The sequence below is a fragment of the Glycine max genome, chromosome 4 (assembly GCF_000004515.6).
Source record: "Glycine max cultivar Williams 82 chromosome 4, Glycine_max_v4.0, whole genome shotgun sequence".
Lineage (NCBI taxonomy): Eukaryota > Viridiplantae > Streptophyta > Magnoliopsida > Fabales > Fabaceae > Glycine > Glycine max.
The window spans coordinates 32,302,998-32,326,151 of record NC_016091.4 but is presented as its reverse complement, the minus strand read 5'-3'; the positions used below and the strand labels follow the sequence as shown (position 1 = coordinate 32,326,151).

Below are 23,154 nucleotides of genomic sequence, written 5' to 3'. Positions count from 1 at the left end.
CCAAGTCCATTTCGGTTAATCGTTAAGATTTCTTGCGACAACAAGGTCGAAACTGAACATCCAACAAAAGTGTCATTTTGTAGGAATTATAGCAAATTCATTTCTTACTCAATTTAAACATATTTTATATTGGATTTATATGCTCTAAATGTCTAATTTCATAATATAATTTTACTTTTAGCATACAAAGTCTTAGTCAATCCCAACATTCAATTTCATGAGACATATCACAGTTGGAATTTTCACAAACACCTTGTGAAACAACATAGCAATATATATATATATATATATATATATGCAATGACTCTAAAACATCTATTTGTATCTTTTTCTTGCTTCGATATATACCACAATTCCTCTTGTTATTCATATCATTCATGATTGAAGCATAATTCAGAAGCAACTTTTCCCATTGACATAAACCTCCAAGTTTCAAAAACTCTATATGCTTCTCCAAGTTTTCAAGCATTCTAAATCCTTTTTTGGAGTCCAAAAGTCTCAATTCTAGCCCCAATTTCATTTTCCCCGAAATAGTGCAAAATCATCCTAAAGGGTTCAAAACTTGATTTTTACATAACTTTTGCTACACAAACCCAAATTCAACAAACTTTATATGCTTTCCTAGGATTTTGGGTTCAAGGAACCCAAGTTTGGCATCCAAAACAGAAAATAACAAACAAAGAAGTCCTAGATGCATTGGCGAAGGCAAATACGAAAAAAATACACAACATTCCACAACATAAAAATTAAAGCTCTATGCATTGCAAACACACATAGACCCCAAGGATTTGTAAAAACTCCCCTTACCTTTTTTCCACAGTTCTACATGCTTAAAATGGAAAAATGGACCACCCACTTGTAACCCTTAAGAAACTCTACCACATATAAAAAAGGGAGAATATTAAAAGGGAAAAAGAAAGAGAAAAGATGGAAAAGCCAAGAGAAATAGTCTAAGAGAGATCTACCTCTCACAAACCAAGCACCAAGCTTCCCTTTCTCTCTCCTAAAACTCAGCCACAAACTCCTAGGGTGCGGGGTCTCTCTTAGGTTATATAGAGACTCGAAAATTAGGTATAGGGGCTCTTTGGCCATTTCCAAAGTGTGATTTAAAAAAACGTTTACTAATCATCCTATTGTAATGAGTTTGAATCCAAATAAATAAACTATATTTCATAAATAATTTTATGAGTTCAAGGCCTTTGGAATCACTCAAATCAAGTTTGAAAAGAATTTTTTATGATTAAAACACTAATTATGCTCAATAAATTAATTATTGATGAATAATAAGATATTTCCTTGAACTAATCTTAACTATAATTAAAATAATTTTATCAACGTAAAAAATTATTTTTAGCTTAAAAAATCATATAATTAAAAAAATTCCCTTGATGAGGAGATTCTCTTACTTTGACTGGTTCACTATGGTTGACAAATTTTTGTCCAAGGCTTTTTAGGCCTAAAACACATCTTCTTAAGCCTAGAATTAAAATTCTAGAGCACTTATCCATTGAAGGATATCACACATGCACAAAATAATTATTCCACTACTTAAAATGCTTTAACATTAACTACCTTTCAAATGTCAACTATTTTTACTAGAAATTTTGTTGGGATGTTACAGTCACTGTATGCTCGAAGTCCATACTGGCATAGGGTGGCCCTAGCACATACTCCGACAAGTCCAAATAATACAATGAAAACAAAATCTCTATGACATATACAAGCTTGACATAACGGTAGTAAGGCGGTGTAGGTTGTACCCTCCATATGAAATACTCCACATACTCTGGTGCTTCCTCGAACTCAACTAGGGATGTCACTGTAAACTGAAGGTACTCAATGAAGTAGTCAACACCCTGTGCCACATTTGGGAACCATCTCCTAACTCCATAGTCAAGTTTGAGAAGAAGTTTTGGCTCCATCTGACCCCAAACATCAAAATGTAAAGGGTGATTTTTTCCACTTTGTCAGCCAAAACATAGAAAGACCTAAACATAGTTCAATGCATATAAGATTAGCAACCACCGTGTTGTTGTTATCTACCGAATCTCACACAAATCCTAAGGTGTCAGCTGTTTACTAACTCAACATATATATCACACTAGTTAGCTGCCACTAGAACCCGCAAAACTCAGTGACCATACTGTAACACCCTATTTTTCATAAAATAAATAAAAAGAGTTTTATTTAAAATTAATAGAGTTTTCAGAAATTAATTAAATGAGAGGAAATATTTTTTGTTGATTAAAATAAGAGTTTCATAGTATTAGAAAATAAATAGAGTAAAACAATGTTTTAGAAAATAAAGGGATGTTTTAATTGGTTATTTATTTAATGAAAAAGTAAAATAGAGTTCCTTTTTATACAATAATAAAATAAAGAAAAATAAAGTAAATAATGGGTCCAGAGTACCCTAGCTATAAATAGAGACATATTAAGTTAGTTTTTCACACATACAATATGTTTCTATGTTTTTTCTTCCCGTCAAATTCGTTCTCCTTTCTTCCTCTCCCAAAATTCTTTCTTTTTCTTCCATACACCAAAATCGTCTCAGTAAAACTACAATCTTAGACTTGTAAACCGTTCGATCATCCTGAAATTAGGTCACCACCTTCCGAACGCAGTTGAACACATTCTCACCGTTGAGATTTACAAAATAATGTTTGTAGTAAGAGAAACTATCCTCCCACAGAGGCAGTGAAATTGAGGCTCCAATCCCTTCTCCTTTTCTCTACCGCTTAGAAACCTTAGCAGAGAAACCAGAGGAAAAGCTTGAGGAATCTTAGGGAACTACTAGTGACGCTGCTATCTCTTCCAAACTACACATGTGAGCCCGCTTAGAGGTAAGGGATGAGTTTATTGCAATTGGGGTTAGAGCGAACATGTGTAGGGATCTTCAGAGGATCAAATTGGGGATAATTTTGGGGTGTTTTATGCATTTTAATTTTTCTTGTACAATGATAACTATGAATTGCTCATATTTGATGGGTCAATTGATGCCCTAATGTGAATTTGATGGTTTAATTGAGTGTTTGGCTTTGAATGTTAGAAACCTAAAAATTCGAGAATTCTTGCATGTTTTCTTGAAATTGATTTAAGGGTTTGTTTCCCATGATGTGATCACATGTTCTATGCTATTAATTGAATGAATAAGTGAATGATTATTTTCCTTAAATGTTAGAAGATTGTTATTTTATGATAATGTGTTAGTGAGAAGGTGTGATGAGAAATGTATTATGAACATGTGTGCGACTAATACGTTTCTCAATGTGATTATACATGTTATTGCAAAGTGTAAATTGATGGTATTGAGTTGTGATCTATGAACAGTACAATCACACAACTATAAGATCCTTTAAGAGCGATGAGTTTTTGCGAGACAAGTATTGTGATGTGATCCACTGTGGGAACTCGACAAGTTGAATCACGTTAAATTAACCAAATTTCATTATCAAACATATGTTGAATTTATACCTAAAATATTATTTGACCTAACAATTAACTCGTAGACTGAAATTTTCATAAATACCATTTATCTTACATATTTCAACATATAAATTAAGTCACCCAAAGTTCATCACCAAAGTATTATTTTTCATTTAAAGTTCTTTGTTTGACTACCTCGATAAAACATAGTTTGAAAATTTTGAAAATTAGTAAATCAACTTAGAATTTCAAGATATTGTATAGAGATAATCCTCAATATCAGAAATTTCTCAACTTATATTTTTCCAACATTTATTTCACATTAAACTGATTTTACATTCACAAAAACTCTATGGGACAAATTTCTTAAATCACTATATGATCAATTTAAAATATTAAAAGGGCTCATAAAGTTCCACGAAAAATCAGAGATGATGTGTCATCATTTTCTTCTATTTTCTAAACCCTTTTTGCACCATTTTAATTACTGATTGGTCTTAATTGTCAATTAATCAGGCAGTTTTATTATTTGGGCTCATTTAGCTAATTTGATGTTTTTAATCTAATTTCAGGAATTAATGAAACATTGGACTTAATCCGGATTTTGGTTATGGACTTGAAGAGGGCAAATAAAGCAGCGCTTACCTTAGTTAATTTCTAATTAGGAAATTTCGCAATTTTATGTTGTTCAGTGTTTATTTCATTTTGGGCCAGAATATTGTAATAGGGCCCAGTGACTTTGAGTGACTCTTTTTAAATAGCAGCCTTGGGATTCGTGCAAGGCATTCTGTTATGCTATTCATTATTCAGAGCTTTTGTTTTAGGGTTTTTGTTTTTCTGCTTAATGCTACTGTTCACGTAATTCAATTTTGCGTTTTCTGTTTCTAATTACAATTTCGTTCTTGCTTCTTCTTCTACTCTCATTTACGTTTCTGTTTCATCTACGTTTCTGTTCATTTACATTTTTGTTCATTTACGTTTCTGCTTCATGTTTCATTTGCATTTTCTGTTTGAATCCACGGAAGGCTAGATTTTCTGGTGTTGTTTCCTTTTGAGGACGAAGCCCAACTCTCTTTGAGGTTTCGCTTGTAATGTGGTTCCCTGGCAATTTTCCCTTCACCAGTTATCCCAAATTTGTGAATATTAATTAGTGCACGCTTCGTGTTCGATTAATTGCCTCTGAGCCTAACTTGCGTTCATGCTTAATGGACGAAGGGCTAACTGGTGTATGTGGTGCCTAATCACGTATTGACAACCCTAAGTTGATTTTCGCTTAGTAAATTGAAATAGGGTTGGATTAAGTGGTTGACTGTTAGGGACGAATTCTCCATAACCCAGGATAAGAGAATGGCTTCTGAATCAAAGGAAACAACCCATTTTTAATATTAGTAATTTCGTATTCCAGTTTACTTGTTCTGCTCTTTAATCACAAAACAAACAACCCCCCCCAATCGTTACTGTTACTGCAAGTATATTATGAACATTTGGTTTGTCACTGCTCGTTGGGAAACGACCTAGGATCACTTCCTAGTTACTGCATTTTCATGTTTATTTGATTCGGGTACGGTCTCGATCAAGAGACATCACCAATTATTTATAGAAGGCATTTGTTGTTCCAATTTTCAAAAATACATCACTTGGTAATGGTCCCACTTCTAAAAAAAGTGCACAAAAATAATTAAGAAAAATAAAAATAGAGACAACCACATTAACAATAGAGAAAATTCCATGAAACAACCCAAAAGGCTAAAGGCAAGTAAGAAACCCCATATCTCAATGAAATAAAAAAATCCAATCGATGGGTTTGAAAGCCCTTGAGCTCCTCACTAACATACTTGAAATCTAAAGAAAAAGCTTTGATCTTGAGGCTTGAATCTTAGAGAGTATAGGAGGGTTTTAGAGAGAGGTTGGAGAAAATGAGGGTTTTACTTTTGGAGAAGGAGAGAGAAAATGAAAAGGCAAAAGTGAGCCCCCTCCCCCTTTTAGGGTTGGCACCCTTTCCTCTTGGTAGAGATCCACTTTTTCATTTTAGGCTTTCTAAGGCCCATTTAAGGTAGAATTAGGTTTAAGTTATGGTGTTTTTAGACCCTCTAGTATAAGTTAATTTAATTAATTCATATCATGTGTCACCTTATTAAATATTTTTTTACCACTCATATTAGACTAATAATTTAATTGGGCTTTAATTAAAATTAATTTCCTCAATCATGTCTCTAAATCATTAATTTTCATCAATTACTTTATTAATTTAAATCATCGCAAGCATTTATCGATTTAATTTGGCCATTAAAGAACTAATTTCACTTTTATTTAGAAAATTTGAGTTAATTGCAACAATACCATTAATGAACGCTACTCCTTACTTTGACCAAAGTTTGACTTTGATTGACTAAGGTCAAATTAACTTAAACTTAGTTTAAATTAATTGTTCCCATCACAACTACACTATTTTTATTCTTTAATCATATATATTCACATAAAACACATATTTCTTATTTAACACAAATAATTCATAATTAAATCACATAAACATACAATTACTAAGTTGTAAATATTAGAAGATTACAATGTCAATATGAGAACCATAGGTAACTTAGTAAAGTTAGATTGGGTTAAATGTTTGTCAAAAATAAAATTTGAAAAAGATAAATTTCGCGAGGTGTGTTAGAGGTAAATAAACTCAAGCTAGTTTAGAAAATAAAAATGTAACATCAACCACTAGACCACTTGAGCTTTATTCATTGTCAAGCAAAATCCGTACCATTTTGCATTAGCTCTACACCACCCCATTTATGCTAAGGTCAAACTAAAACAGCATGCACCATATTTGTCATCAAACCCAATCCATTCTTGAATCACTACTAAAAAATATGTTTTTAACTTCACTATCTTAACATCAATTTTTATCAAAACCGATGTTAAAAAAACAATGTGACATATTTGTAAATAAATTGAGTTTGTTAACATCGATTTTTCAAAAACAAATATTGTGTGTTTATGTTAACATCGATTTTTATAGACACCGATTTCGTATTTTTATAAAAGCCGATGTTGTTTGATGCTTTTTTTCCAAATTAAAAAACCCAATCTGTTTTAGGCTCAATTTCACCACTCTCAATCCACCTCCAAAAACCCAAAACAACGCTTCCCAAACCCAATCTTTAGTATAGTAGACTTTGGCCAACCACGCAGTGTCGTAAAGTTCCACGATCAACGTCGTTGCTAGCGAGAGAGGTCTCAAGTTCAAAGCCCAAGGCGAGTGTCCTCACGCTTCCTATTCTTGAATTCAAGGAAGGCAAGCGGTCCGAGGTCATGCAAGAGCGAGTGCCATTCCTACAAAAGTGTGAGTATGATCTCGTCATGGAGAAAATGCTCTAGATGCAAAAGATCCTCTAACACCAACAAAAGGTCAACGCCAAACAACCCCTTGTCCTGCTTCCCAAACCCGCCAATGCCTTATTCATTCACGATAAGCTCCTCTCTTCTTTCTTTTTATTTCTTCAACTATCATTAGTGGGTTTTATTTTAGTTAGTTAATTAATAAATATGCGGCTAGTTTCAAGGGTGAAAAATAACCCTTATATTGCTGATGGTTTGGGGTATGTAGTATATCGTTAATCACAATGTTGGCTGCAGGGGAGTAGAATTGTCACCTGGAGTGAGAGTAAACACCAAATCAATTATAGAGAAGAGTAGGAAATTTTTAAGATTAGTAATGATGCATACATATTGCTACACCCTTCTTCATATCTTTCACCAATGTGTTCGTTATAGAACTTTGCATATTTATCTATTGTCTTTCTAATTGTTGTGTGTTTGCATCCTCTGATTGATAAAAGAAAAGTACAGTTTCCAACAATCACGGTACAATCTTAGGCCACACCTTTACAGTTTTCAAGTTCAAATTAACCATTTGGATAGATGTCAATCTTAGGCCATGTCTATACAGAAAGATTTGTATAGTCCTAGGACTGCTTCCATGGATTTTATGGGTGAGTTGGCTCGAAAACACAAGAAAGAAAATCTTCAAAAATTTATTCAATTCATTGTTGAAATTTTTAGAAGGTACGAAATAGCTTACTTACTATTAGAATGAATGATCTATAATTGGGTGCAATATTTAGGATTTGTTTTGTTCTAGGTATGATGAAGCTTCTGTAGAATACAAGCCCTATAGACAAAAAGATGGTGCTCTTCTTGCTATTGGGGCACTTTGTGACAAATTGAAGCAAATCGAGCCATACAAATATGAACTTGAGTGTATGTTGGAATTTTCTATTCCAATAATTAATGTGGACTAATATTATAAGATAATTATATTAGCTATTTATCATTAGTGAGTTTTATTTTATGTGATCAAATTAAGTGAGTCCATTAGACAACTAAATTAGATGATATGGACTTAAATGAACTGATGTCAGTATTGGTCCATTAGGGGATAATGGGAATCCTATTAGATTAACACACTATAAGAAGGCTATGGTCCCCAATATACCGAACCGACACATATAATTTCTTTTCTCCTCATCTGAAGAGTTACGAATGTCCTATTAAGGAAAAAGAGGTTCCAGTTGAGGAAGAACCATGAAACCATCGATTACCTATGAGTTCAGATTCTGCTGCATTTGTTTGATCAATCATTATGGATCCAAGTATTCCCTAAAACTCTTCTTGATAATCTAACGTAATGTATTCTTGATGGTTATTGGTATTTTATAAGGACCCCCTTAAAATTCCAACAAGTGGTATAGAGCCATCATTACTATTAGATTATTGGAAATTAAAGTTTTTTTTTTCTTGCAATAGACTGGTTTGTAGGAATTGGGTTGTTTTTCTGTTTCGTCAAGAACAAAAATAATGCTGCTTTGCTGTTTTCCTGATCATGGTTTCTGATGATTGGCTTTTAATGTCATCTAATCGTGTATTGGTTTGTTTCACTTCCTTTTGGATAAAATTTGTGCTTCACGTTTCTTGTAATGCTAATAAATTAAAGGAGAAACACTATTATATATTTTACTTATATAACTCTGATTTTCTAACGTGGGAGCAAATTAAAGTTGAGGGTGAAGTGAAGTTTCTCTAGTATCCAAGGTGCATTGCACAAACATAAATCAGTACTATAGAAATATTTTTTTTATGAATAATCTTATTTTTTTATTTATATAAAATATTTTAAAGATTTCTTTTAGGACTTTATACATGATTTTTTTTTTAAATTCCTTTCATAAATTTGTGATAACGTTATTTATGGATGCAATATTTACTTAGGGTATTTTAAGTATAAATCAATGATAGCATCAAACAAATATAATTTAAGGATATGATATTTACTTGTCGTAATTAATATTTTAATTTTTTTGCTATCATGATTCAGTGTAAATTTAGCAGTACCAGATCCTTCCCATTTATTTGTATGTCTAGTATTTTTTAATTAAATTAATTGCCACAATATATTGCAAAACTAATCCCTATTGTAAAAATTGATTTAATTAAAATTACATAGATTTTGTATGAAATTATTTATGCAAATTATGTTCGACCCAAAGGAAGACGTAATTTGACCGAATAATATTTTGTACCTGTGATGATAAACGTGTGACAATTATAAAGATATTTTCATGTGAATAATAGTCAGTCCAAAGAAAGACTATTATTTGATAGAATTTATCGTCAATATTTAATCATTGCATTGAGAGTACCAATTACAAATTAATTTATCTAGGAATTGATGTTGTGCAAAATATTTGCATGTTCTGTTATATATATTTTTATATAACTAAATTATATGTGAAAGTTGTGTAATTTTTAGACCTCTCATTTATTATATTAAATTGTCTTATATTTTTTGGTTAAATTGATTGAAACATGTTGTCAAAGTAACCTCTGTTGTGTAAGTTGATCTGATTGGATTTACATGGATGTTGCATGGAATTATTCATGCAAATTGTGCTCGGCCCAAAAGAAGACACAATTTGAAAGAATAATTACATGTTTGCGATGGTAAACATGTGACGATTATAAATAATATGATTTTCCATGTGAATGATGAAATGTTCAAAGACAATCATTATTTGATCGGAATAATTATCATATAAGTTTTCGATGTGAGCAATGAAGTGTCCAAAGACAATCTTTGTTTGATAGGACTTATTACCAATGTTTGATCAATGCGTTGAGAGTAGTACCACCTGTAGTTAGTCTTTTTCAATCCAAAGATTGAGGATTAATGGTGCGCTAGGTATCTTGTTTGGGTCTTGAAATTTACCATAAAGATTATTTATGCATTGTATGTTTATTGTTCTCTTCTTTAATTGTTGTTATTGTTACTACTATGGTTTAAATTAATTATATTATTTAATCCCAAAGTTGCATGTATAGAATTTAGAGTTTAGGGGAGTCAGTTGAGAGTTGAAAATATTACATAATTTTTTTAGAGAAGAAACATGAGAACAAGATATGAAATTTCCTTTTTGCTTTTGTAGGATGAGGCATATATAAAAAAAAAGGGTCTCATTTACACTATTTAGTTTGTGAAAATGGTAAGCTTATGATTTTTGTTTGTTTTAAAGTTAATTTAGTTTTGTACCAAAGGATGTTAGTGGATAGATTTTGGTTCTACTACTCACTAAAGCATGTCTATATGATGCTACCTTTGGAGTCATCCGCCAAGTGATAATAAAAGATTCTTCTATGTGGGTGATGACATAAAGTTATAGTTGAAGCTATGAGAACTTTTATGTTGCTTTAAAAGACTCAATTTCATATTTTTTTAAGAACATGAATATGACATTAGGTTGACTAAGAAAGTCTAATTGACCTTAGTCAAGTCATGTTGTGCTCTAACTCTCAAGTGGATTGATACCATAAATGATGTAATAAAACCGATGGTTGAACATGACATTTTGGGATATCGTCAAATTTCTTGAAAGTGTGAAACCCATAAGTTGTTGATAAATATCTATAGTAGAAAGGGATTTGATGTGTCATCATTTTCTCGTGTTTCTTAACCCTTTTTGTCACCATTTTAATTATTGATTAGCCTTAATTATCAAATTAGTTATGCAGTTTTATCATTTGGGCCAAAGGTTCATAATAGTGTTTAGTTATCTTATTTTGTGTAGCGTTCTATTTTGCATTTCAGTTCCATTCCCTTTTTAGCGACTGTTTTAGCGATTATTTTAGCGACGGATTCAGCGACTGATTCAGCCTGTTATTTTGCTGTGAGCAGTGCTGAACAGTGATTAGCGACGGGGAATTAGCGACAAATTTTGCAATTTAATTAACGATTTTTGTTTTGATAGTTACAGTTGTTATTTTTGGCTGAATTTTTGCATGGTAGCTTCTTTTGATCCATATTTTGTGTGAAAAATACCAGGAGCACTTGGTGTGGCATTATTTGAGAGAGACAAAAATTTTTGGAACTTGTTTTTAGAAAAACTTAAAACGACCATAACTTTTGCTCCGGTTATCAGAACGACTATTATTATATATGCATTTGGGGTTAGAAAAACATTTCTCATACTGTGGCAACCCGCTGAAGCCGGTTAGGGACTCCCAAACTCCAAAAATCACCCGTTTACTAAGTTTTTTTTTAAGTATTATTACCTTATTTTTCTAAACTTTGCTTAGGTAGTTTTCATAGTTAGATTTTGAATTTTTGTTTGAAAATTTTTGTGCTATCTTTTCATGATTTTAGGGTGTTCCTCACAAAATTTCAGCTTATTTTGATATTGTTTGAGTATAGCTGTAGTTTTACCCGCTTGTTAGGTGCTTGCTGAGAAACACATTATTTGCTACATATAGTGCATGACTAGGGGCAATCCAGGTGATTTACAACCCTTTGATCCTGAAATAGATAGAACCTTTCATAGATTAGTTAGGCATAGTGTCCATCCTGGTCATTCTGTGCATTCTGAGCATTCTGTTGAGGGTGATTCTGAATATTCTGATTTTGAGCATTCCACTACTAATTTTTATACTAAGAACATGGCTCAACCTCCACCTTGTGAGAGGACTCTTAGGGAGATGGCTGCACCTGATTTCACTTATGAAAGCTTGTGCATTCAATATCCTGATGAGGGTGTTCCATATGTTCTCAAGACTGAACTAATACATTTGCGGCCCAAGTTTCATGGTCTTGCAGGTGAAGATCCTCATAAGCATCTTAAGGATTTCCATATTGTTTGTTCCACCATGAAGCCCCCTGATGTCCAAGAAGATCATATCTTTATAAAGGCTTTTCCTCATTCTCTAGAGGGAGTGACAAAAGATTGGCTATACTACCTTGCTCCCAGATCTATTTTCAGCTGGGATGACCTTAAAAGGGTGTTCTTGGAGAAATTCTTCCTTGCATCTAGGACCACTGCTATCAGAAAAGACATTCAGGCATCAGGCAACTTAGTGGAGAAAGCTTGTATGAGTACTGGGTAAGATTCAAGAAATTGTGTGCAAGCTACCCTCACCACCAGATTTTCGAGCAACTCCTTCTTCAATATTTCTATGAGGGACTTAACAACATGGAGAGGAGTATGATTGATGCTGCCAGTGGTGGAGCCCTTGGTATGACTCCTTCTGAGGCTAGGAATTTGATTGAGAAGATGGCTTCCAACTCCCAACAATTCAGTGCAAGAAATGATGCTATTGTCCTTAGAGGAGTCCATGAGGTGGCCGCGGATTCATCTTCATCTGTTGAAAATAAAAAGCTTGAGGGAAAACTTGATGCCTTGGTCAACCTAGTAACTCAGCTTGCCATGAATCAAAAATTTGCACCTGTTGCAAGAGTCTGTGATCTATGTTCTTCTGCAGATCACCATACAGATCTCTGTCCTTCTTTGCAGCAATCTGGAGTCAATGAGCAACCTGAAGCTTATGCTGCAAACATTTATAATAGACCTCCTCAGCAGCAAAACCAACAACAGCGGAATAATTATGACCTTTCAAGCAACAGATACAATCCAGGTTGGAGGAATCATCCAAATCTGAGATGGGCAAGTCCTCCACAACAACAACAGCTTGCCCCTCCCTACCAGAATGATGCTGGTCCAAGCAAGCCATATGTTCCTCCTCCAATGCAACAACAGCAGCAACAACAACAAAGACAACAAGCAACTGAGGCCCTTCCTCAACCTTCCTTAGAGGAGTTAGTAAGGCAAATGACCATCCAGAATATGCAATTTCAGCAAGAGACAACAACCTCCATTCAGAGTATAACAAATCAGATGGGGTAGATGGCTACTCAGTTGAACCAAGCTCAATCCCAAAATTCTGACAAATTGTCTTCACAAACTGTGCAGAATCCAAAAAATGTAAGTGTCATCACCTTGAGGTCTGGCAACCAAATTCAAGTGCCTCCACTAGTAGCAGCACCTGCACCTGAACCTGTCAAGCTTCATTCTACACCTGAAAAAGAGGATGAGATAGTTGCACAAAAGAGAAAGCTTCCTAACAAAAATTTTCATGCAGGTGGACCTTCTTCTAGTAATTCTGACTTACCGTAGCCTCCTATCCCTTTTCCATTCCTACCTAGAGCAATTCCAAACAAAAAAATGGAAGAAGCGGAAAAGGAGATCTTAGAGACCTTCAGGAAAGTAGAGGTGAACATACCTCTGCTAGATGCCATCAAGCAGATTCCAAGATATGCCAAGTTTCTAAAGGAGTTGTGCACCCACAAAAGGAAGCTCAAAGGCAATGAAAGGATTAGCATGGGCAGAAATGTGTCAACATTGATAGGTAAATTTCTTCCTCACATTCCTGAGAAATGTAAGGACCCAGGTACTTTCTGTATACCTTGCATTATTGGGAACAATAAATTTGAGAATGTCATGCTAGATCTAGGAGCATCAGTTAGTGCCAGGCCTCTGTCCATTTTCAATTCTTTATCTCTTGGACCTTTGCAATATATAGATGTGGTAATTCATTTGGCAAATAGAAGTGTTGTTTACCCCGCAGGTTTCATAGAGGATGTGTTGGTTCAGGTTGGTGAACTTATTTTTCCTGTTGATTTTTATGTTCTTAATATGTGTCATACCCTAATTTAGTTCGGGGACCATCCGTTGTTGGGATGCGACCCTCGTTTGACAACTTCGAGGTATTTGGCACCCATCGTTAGGCAATTTGTGAAGTTCCGAGACATGCCGGAAGCCAAAAGAAAAGCGTTGTAGCACAATCCGTGAAGTTCCGTGACATGCTGGAAATTAAAAGGAAGTGTTAGTGCGCAATCCGTAAAGTTCCGTAACGTTTCGGAAGGCAAAAAAGGGATGATTACGTGATCTGTAAGGTTCCGCAACATTACGGAAAGAAAACAAGTATCGTTACGAAATTCGTAAGTTTCCATAACTTTAAGAAAAAAGAATCACCACAAAAAAGGCAGGGGTGTATTTAGTAAAAATGGGGTGCGGTGCTAATACCTTCCTCGTACATAAATACAACTCCCGAACCTTTCACTTAAAGTTCGTAGACCACATCTTTTCCGGTTTTTGCGACATTTTCCTCAAATAAACGTTGGTGGTGACTCCGTGCATTTTCCTTTCTTGGAACACGCACCCGCGAGTCACGCGACGCGCTCCCGCCGAAGGGTAGGTTGCGACAATTGGCGACTCCACTGGGGACCATTTTTTGAGAGTTAGGACATTTAATCTTGTGCAATGTTTTATCATAACATCCTCCTTTGTTGGTTTCCCTATATTTTCCTTATGTTCTTGTGTATATAACTCTTTTATGCTTTTAGTGTGTTTTAAAATGTATGCTTGAGGTAAATATTTTCATTTGATGCACACAAACACCCAACACTATTTGCACACACGGTGATTTGAAAAAAAGGGCCCTATACCCGGGTTCGTGGGAATATAAGGAGTGGAGGTGAATCTGTGATCATGCTGGGTCTCCGACTTGCTTGATTACAGTGAACCCTCATCTAGAGTTTTTCTCTTTGATAACATATTGTTGCTAGTAGTCCCTACTGCTGCAATACGTTCTTCGAAGAGGATGATACCTCTAGAGACCATCAAGAGAGATATGACCACCTTGGGGATTATCACTAAAAACCCTTTTAGCTCTTTCCCATATAGGTCCCTTGAATAGGGGCACGAAGCGGACACACTGCGTGCCATTTTTTCACACTGCCATGCATAAGTGTCATGTACCCTTTTGCTTATATTTGTTTGTGAATATTGTCATATTGTACACTCCCGTGTTGCGCCTTTCGCATATGCATCACACACGGATTCTGTTTTGATCCCCTCTCTTTGGCAAACCAACGGAGGGTCCATGTCACCTTCTTAAATACGGAGACAATTTCCCGGGCTCCCGTATTCATAAATTGCATCTGTGTCATACGCATTTCTTCATGCGTTCATCCATTCCACCCATGATAGATGTCGGAGTTTTGATTCGCACCGATTTTTTCACTTTAGTAAAACATGGGATCAAGTCAAATGCCTTCACTTAAAAAGAGGTTCTATCAAGTCAAGGTCAAGAGCCTAGGGACCACCAGTCTAAAAGAGGTAGTGCAACTGATGGGTTAGCTCCAACGGCAAGCTTTTCGCAAAGCTTACGGTAAAATCTGGGACCTAGCCATGGTAGAAGTCTCCACAAAGGCCATTGCCTCCCTTGCCCAGTATTATGATCAGTTGTTGAGGTGCTTCACCTTTGGGGACTTCCAGTTATCACCCATGGTGGAAGAATTTGAAGAGATCCTAGGATGCCCTCTAGGGGGAAGGAAACCATACCTCTTCTCAGAGTTCTATCGCTCATTAGCTAGAATTTCCAAGATAGTCCAAACCTCGGCCCAGGAATTAGACCACAGGAAGCAAGTCAAAAATGGGGTGGTTGGAATACCAAGAAAATATTTGGAGGCAAAAACAAGAATCTTGGCAAGTAAAGGCGAGTGGGCCCCGTTCATAGATATTCTTGCACTGTTGATCTTCGGAGGAGTCCTCTTTCCAAATGTGGATGGGTTGGTGGACCTAGCAACGATCAACGCTTTTCTTGCCTATCATAACCACAAGGAAAGCCCGGTTGTCGCTATGCTAGCCGACCTATATTACACCTTCGACCGAAGATATGAAAAGAGCAATACAATGATTGTTTGTTGTACTCCAGCACTTTATGTATGGTTAGTTTCACACCTTTTTCGCCAAGAGGTGAGGCATGCTTGCTCGCTAGAAAGCCACTGTTCATGCACAGAGAAAGGAGGGGCAAATTGGGACCAACTCTTAGCAAGCAAAGAAGGAGCATCTGTCAACTGGTTCCCTCGATGGAAGGAAGGAAGAACCGGAGTTCTTATTTCATGCGGAGGATTTCCAAATGTTCCCTTGATGGGGACGAGGGGTTGCATCAGCTGCAATCCTGTTCTTGCTATAAAACCAACATGGAGACACTTCAGAAGGTCCGCAAGGCATGGGAGGTGTTGCAAAAGAAGGACAAGGAACTTAGGGGCAGTAACAATGGGCCCATCGGTGGCTATCGTAAGTGGTTGAAAGCCCACGTGCAAGGTTTGGATTGGCTCCCAAGTTTGAGAACTGCTAAAAGGGAGGAAGTTGAGGCACCGAAGGAAGACGAAGAGGTGCAGGCCCTTAGGGCAAGCTCGAGCAAGCCCAAACAGTTAAAGAAAGGTTCAAATCAGCAGCTCTGAAAATCCGAAAGGAGAATACCGAACTAAGAGATGTAAATGTGGCTACCACCAAAGCCTTGGAACGAGAAACCAAGAGGGCTTGTAGGGAAGAACGCGGCCGGAACAAATTCCGAGGGGCTCTGTGGGGTAGCAACAGCGAGCTTAAACTCCGAAGAAAGGAAAGGGACCAATCGCGGGTAGACAGTTTGATCTTGAAGGATGAGTTGAAGGCTTGCTCGAGGTCCAAGAGAAGTTTGTCTCAGCGTTTATGCGAGACAGAGACCAACATGTTAGTCATCATCAGCAAGTACTAAGAGGAACTAAGTCTAGCCACGGCCCACGACCATAGGGTGGAGGACGAGTATGCCCAAGTGTATGTGGAAAAGGAGGCTAGAGGAAGGGTGATCGACTTGTTACACCAAGAGGCAACCATGTGGATGGACCGATTTGCTCTTACCTTGAACGGGAGTCAAGAACTTCCCCGATTGCTAGCCAAGGCCAAAGCGATGGCGGACACCTACTCCGCCCCCGAGGAGATCCACGGACTTCTCAGCTATTGTCAGCATATGATAGACTTAATGGCCCATATAATTAGAAACCGCTAGGAAAGTTTGTATTGTCACTCAGATCTTGACTAGTTATAAACTTTCTAAATAAAATGAGTTTATCCCGCGTTTTTACTCCAAAGATCAGTGTGAATCAAATCACTCCCGCATTTTATCTCTAGCATGAATTCATATCATGCATCACATAAGCATCTCTTCATGGCATCATGATGAACATATCGTTCCTGCATTTGTCCGTTATCATATTCCAACATCACATTTTGCATGAGTCATTGCATCATCATGCATATGCGTTCAACATACTTTTTGTTCTACAAACTGAATACCTTTTGTTTTCATGTTCGCTCATGCGTGATCCTTGCATTTTCCTCTACAAAACAAAAACAAAATGGGAAGCATGAAAATTCATGATGCATTCTTAGTTGCATATATTCGGTACCATGAGCCAACCATGTTGGGATCATAAACCCGTTTCACTTAAAAACAAAATGAGTGAACATGGTACCTAATGCATGGTTAACTAGGAAATGATGTTTCTTCGGGCATCTCAATTTCATAATTACATTTTCCATGCATAGCTTAAAGTATGCCCGAGTCATTCATCCCTAGGAAAGGTTGTTGAAGTATTGGTGACCGAATTGCCATTCCTTGGATTATAGGGTTGAACTAAGCTCATGCTTTTTCGAAAAAAGTTCATCAAGTCAAGTTGAACAATGGAAGTAACCATCTTGCAAAAATTGGGGCACAAGATGAATCAAGTTACATCACTGCTTCGTCTACTGCCAAGCACATTTAAAACCGTTGATGTCCTTGTTACTTCCAGTTTCACCTTGACCAAGATGTCATGGACCATGTTGAAAAATCTAAATTGATTCAACCCCATGTCCTGCGTAAAAATTCGCAATACTTCAATTGTGTATCATTCACATACATCCATGCTTTTCATTGGTTGCATTGCTCATTGCATTCTTTCCTTGAAAAAAATAAAAAATGAAAAAATAAAATAAAGTAAAATAAAAATGAACTTAATCATTGTTATAAAAAAGAAAAGAACATGTTTTACGGTGCCCTTACCGAACCCGTGCTAGAGCTAGAGTAATGGGTAAAGTAGACGAGGCGCAAGAGCAGATGAAGGCCGACATGGAGGCCATGAAAGAGAAAATGGCCACAATGATGGAGGCCATGATGAGCATGAAGAAGATAATGGAAGCCAATACGGTTACAGTTGCCGCTACCAGCGCTATTGCTAAGGTGAACCCGATGCCCCCATCTGGCCTTAACCAAATGAATCATCCAACCTCAGATATGGTGGGCAAAGATTTGGGAAGTACGGACGGCCCCCCATTATGCGCAAATTCAAAACAAGCATGCCTTCCCACCATATGGCTTGCCTCCCAACTATACACCACCCAATGTGGCATACATTCCCAATGAGGATGTTAATAACTCCGCTCCCATACTCATTGAAAGCCGACAACCTCATCATGCACATGTCTCTTAAACTGTGGGTGAGACACATGAAATGCCCCGCCACAATCTAGTGGACTTTGAGCCTTGCCTCAGATATGCCACTGAAGGGCAAGCAGTTGGTGGTATACCCATGCCAAACACTTTGAAGGGCCCTCAGTTTCGCCCACAACCACAACCCTTGCATTTTGCGGTGGGAAGAGCCCCTCCTACTATGGCTGAAAAGGGAAAGTTGGATCATATAGAGGAAAGGCTCAAGGCCATTGAAGGAGGAGAAGATTATGCCTTTGCTAACCTAGAAGAGTTGTTCCTAGTACCCAATATCATCACCCCTCCCAAGTTCAAGGTGCCGGACTTTGACAAGTACAAGGGGACTACTTGCCCCAAGAACCATCTAAAGATGTATTTTCGGAAGATGGGGGCATACACAAAAAATGAGGAACTGCTAATACATTACTTCCAAGAAAGTCTTACTGGGGTAGCTGTTACCTGGTACGCTAACTTGGAACCTTCCCGAGTCCATTCTTGGAGGGACCTAATGGTTGCCTTCATTAAGCAATATCAGTACAATTCTGATATGGCTTCGGATAGGATGCAACTATAGAACATGTGCAAAAAAGAGCATGAATCCTTCAAGGAATATGCCCAGAGGTGGAGGGATCTGGCAGCTCAAGTAGCACCCCAATAACAGAGAAAGAGATTATCACAATGATAGTAGACACGTTACCGGTGTTCTACTATGAAAAATGGTGGGATCGAAGTGGGTCTAAAAAGAGGCAAATTTAATCATCCTGCTTTGATGAATAAGAAAACTGGGGCAAATGAAGAAGGTGAGGATGAGGGAGAAACCCATGCTGTGACTACCATTCCTATACGGCCAAGTTTCCCACCAACCCAACAATGTCATTACTTAGCCAATAACAACCCTTCTCCTTACCCACCACCCATTTATCCACAAAGGTCATCCCTAAATCAATCACAAAACCCACCTTCCACACAATCAACAACAAAACACCACCTTAAGCACAAACCAAAACACCAACCAAGAAATGAATTTTGCAGCGAAAAGCCTGTAGAATTCACCCCAATTCCGGTGTCCAATGCTGACTTGCTCCCATATCTACTTGATACTGCAATGGTAGCCATAACCCCTGCTAGGTTTCCTCAACCCCTCCATTTTTCCGAGGGTACGACTCGAACACAATGTGTGCTTATCATGGAGGAGCCCCGGGGCATTCCATTGAACATTGTATGACCCTGAAGCGTAAGGTGCAAAGTCTAAATTGATGCGGGCTGGCAAAAATTTGAGGAGAATCGCGTATGAGTCCTGACATTGACAAGCGACACCACACATGGGGCAATTTTGAAAGCTGTTGTTAGATGTCTCTAATGACTCATTAGGATTTTCAAGTTTATGCCATTATTGTAAACCACAATTACAATGCTAAATAATGGATGAATTTGACATCCTTGTCTCTCTCATCCTTTCACAAACACATCTTTGCTTATTCAACTTCCACCGGAATGTGAGTGTAAGCCATTGGTTTGTTTGCTCAAAGTGACCTGCTCTCCTGAGTGTTGACTTCCAAGATCGTTCAATCAGAAATTACTCGTGCTACACATTTGGTGGGGGTGCCATAAAACGATGGGTAAAGCTCAAGACAAATAAGTTTCAAAATAAAAGAAAAAAAAGGGCATTTGATTGACTGTGTTTTCAAGTAAAAATATAGACATTCATGTGACCTCATTTTATCATCCCTAGAGAAGTGAGTTATCAAGAATAGAAGTCATTTGACTTAATCCATCAATTGAAAAATCCTTCAACTATTTCTCGTCCTTGAAAGTCCTTTTTGAGAATCAATCGCTTCTTCCTTGCTACAAGGTTGTGAAAACAAGACAACGATTGATACCTCAAAGCCCTACACTGGGGCAATGAGAGGCACCATGTATAAACCTTAAGTGAACCTAGGGGTAGATTAGAAGTCCTCACCCAATAGGTTCCCTGCTACAAGGTCATGACGAAAGACAACGATTGGTACCTCAAAGCCTTATACTGGGGCAGTGAGGGGCTTCGTGCATAAGCCTCAAGTGAACCTAGGGGCAGATTAGAAGTTCTCACCCAATAGGTTCCCAACTACAAGGTCATGATAAAAGATAACAATTGTTACCTCAAAGCCTTACACTGGGGCAATGAGGGGCACCGTGCATGTGCCTCGAGCGAACCTAGGGGCAGATCAAAAGTTCTCACTTGTCGATGTTTTTAAACAAAAAAAAGGGGGACAAACCCTAGAATTTATATGGATTGATTAAACGTCAAATGGCTCCATTGCCGTCACTCCAAAATGGTCAAGTGACTAAATCAAACAGAACACACACTCTAAGGGAGTTCCTAGAGAGATTTGCAAAAGATAGGATAAGGTTGCATGAATTATCACCTCTTTCAAAAAGACAGTCAATCTGTGTTTTTCAAAAGAAAATAATAAATAAATTAAAATCAAAATCATAACATAGGGAAAGAATGTTATGAACATTGTACAAATTTCCATTACATTGCATTGTTTCATATGAAGTCCGCATTTACCAAATCGCATGACAAAAGTTGCATGCATCTCATCCCTAAAAATCATGTTAAATGCATAGATTTCCTACATCTAATGTCCAATCTTTTGAATTTGGGATGACCGGCCCTCTCCATGAGTCGATCTCTTGCTTTCTCATAAGGGTGGACCCTTGGGTACTAGTACCTGTCGCCTCTAGAGGACTACCTGTCCTCGCCTTTAGAGGACTACACGTCTTCGCCTTTAGAGGACTACACGTCCTCACCATCAGAGGGTTGCACGCCCTCACCTTTAGAGGACTAGACTTCCTCGCCTTCAGAGGACTTCATGTCCTCAGCTTCGGAGGACAACACGTCCTCACCCTCGCCTTCGTAGGGCTACACGCCCTCACCTTCTGAGGACTACATGTCCTCACCTTCAGAGGACTACACGTCCTCGCCTTCAGAGGACAACACGTCCTCGCCTTCAGAGGACTACACGTCCTCACCTTCAGTGAGCTACACGCCCTCGCCTTCAAAGGGCGACACGTCCTGAACTTCAGAGGGATGCACGCCCTCGCCTTTAGAGGGTTACGCGTCCTCACTTTCAGTGGACTCCATATCCACACCTTAAGTGAATTTAAGGTCCTCTGCCCTTAAATGCTTAATCGAGACTTGAACTCTCGGTTCAGGGGCCAGTAATTTCCTTTTATCAGTTCCTGGGTCACCCCCTGATCCTGGAGGAGGGCCAACTATGCAAGTACAACCAGAGGAGGAAGCTATCGTGCAGCTACTATGCATACCGGGGCAAGATTCCACCCGTGCCGCTGCAAAGAGACGAGTGCGGATCATGCACACCAACATGACCACTCTTACACAGATATGTATGACATTTCTACTTAGCAACATTCTGCCCAGCGACCGTAATGCCGATCTCCCCTTGCGGAAGTATTAGTTGGTCTGTGCTATCCCGACATAGGTAGGTATGCATTATTTCCAACTGATTTCTAATGCCATCTATTATTTGCAGGGATCACACTCACAAAGACACCCAGTGGACCCAGAGAAGTCCAACAGGGCCCTGGGGTTTCCAGCTCTGGTTATGGGCCTCTATCAGTCCTACGGGGTGCTCGTACTCCCCAGCAAGGTCATGTCATCGCGACATAGGTAAGTATGCATATGGTTCAAACTGATTTCTGATGTCATCTATTGTTTGCAGGGATCGCGCCCGCAGGACACCCCGTGGACCCAAAGAAGTCCAACAGGGTCCTGGGCTTCCAGCTTTGATTACGGGCCTCTATCAGTTCTACGGAGTGCCCGTCACCCCCAGCAAGGTCATCAGGCCTCCTACTAACCGAGCTTTCATCAAGAAGTATTGTGCCCCCCAGGCAAGCGCAAGGTGAGACACCACAACAGCCTGGGGATGGCCGGCAGCGGGCAACAAATGCACCGCCACCACCTCAAGAGCACCTCAGCTCATCCACAAAAAGGTTAGAGCGTTGCCTACGACACATGGCCGACCAATAGGCGACCAAGTCCAAAGCCAAAGGTAAGCAAAAGTACTAGGTCCGTGATCGAAAAGTCATCATGCGTCCAGCTCAAGACGTTAAAGAAGCGCTACTAGGAGGCAACCTAGTAACTTTTAAATTTCTGCTTGTTATTTGATCACCTTTTGTTTCGCAAGTTATAGTAGGACACACCTAGTTGCTCATGATCCTAGGAATTTGAATAAAACAAGCACAAGCTCGGAAGGTAGTCATACCTCACAAAATATATATATGTATGTTTAGGTAGTGAAAATACCTTAGATATGCATGTATGTAAACAAAAAAATACTTCACAAAATATATATATGTATGTTTAGGTAGTGAAAATACCTTAGATATGCATGTATGTAATCAAAAAAAATATTTCACAAAATATATATATGTATGCTTAGGTAGAAAGATACCTTGGATATGCATGTATGTAACAAAAAAAAATACTTCACAATATATATATATATATATATATATGTATGTTTAGGTAGAAAGATACCTTGGATATGCATGTATGTAACAAAAAATACTTCACAAAATATATATATGTATGTTTATGTAGAAAGATACCTTGGATATGCATGTATGTAACAAAAAATACTTCACAAAATATATATATGTATGTTTAGGTAGAAAGATACCTTGCATATGCATGTATGTAGCAAAAAATACCTCACAAAAGATATATATGTATGTTTAGGTAGCAAGATACCTTAGATATGCATGTATGTAGCAAAAAGATACCTCACCAAAATATATATATATATATATATATATATATATATATATATATATATATATATATATATATATATATATATATATGTTTAGGTAGCAAGATACCTTGGATATGCATGTATATAGCAAAAATACCTCACAAAAATATACACATGTTTAGGTAGCAAAATACCTCATGAAAAAAGGGGGAAAAACAAAAACAAACAAGAAAAAGAAATAAACAAATGATAAAAAAGAAAAAAAGAAAATAAAAATAAAAAGATGTCTAGCTAA

At 37.5% G+C, this 23,154-nt stretch overlaps 1 pseudogene; it reads left to right on the top strand.

Annotated features, from left to right (window-relative positions):
* Positions 1 to 6,972: 6,972 nt before the first annotated feature.
* The window catches only part of LOC102666586 (ethylene-responsive transcription factor CRF1-like), a 33,365-nt pseudogene continuing 17,183 nt past the window's right edge, over positions 6,973 to 23,154 (top strand).